The sequence below is a fragment of the Elephantulus edwardii genome, unplaced genomic scaffold (genome assembly GCF_000299155.1).
Source record: "Elephantulus edwardii isolate Elephantulus edwardi_28Jun2011 unplaced genomic scaffold, EleEdw1.0 scaffold00059, whole genome shotgun sequence".
NCBI classification, from domain to species: domain Eukaryota; kingdom Metazoa; phylum Chordata; class Mammalia; order Macroscelidea; family Macroscelididae; genus Elephantulus; species Elephantulus edwardii.
The window spans coordinates 4,847,324-4,847,810 of record NW_006399809.1 but is presented as its reverse complement, the minus strand read 5'-3'; positions in this window follow the sequence as shown (position 1 = coordinate 4,847,810).

Genomic DNA, 487 nt, shown 5'->3' with positions numbered 1-487 from the left:
AAGAAAAACAATTGAAACCATCAACAAAGCCAGGTCAATAAAATTGACAAGCCACTAGTAAAACTAACAAATGAAAATAAGGAAAAGACACAAATAATCTGAATAAGGGATGAAATGGGCAATGTCACAACGAAACCAATTAAAATAAAAAGGTTAACAATGGAATATTATGAAAAAATTATACTCAAACAAATATGAAAAGCTAGAGGAAATAGACAAATACCTAGAAAATCACACCCTACCTAACTGACACAAACCGAAATTGAACATCTGAACAAACCTATTACAAAAGAAGAAACTGAAAAGGTAATAAAACAACTTCCAGCCAAAAAAAGCCCTGCACCAGGTGGTTTTACAAGTGAATTTTATCAAACATTCCAAAAAGAACTGTCACCAATTTTACATGAACTATTTCGGAAAATAGAACAAGATGAAATTCTACCAGACTCATTCTATGAAAAAAACATATCCTTGATACCAAAACCAG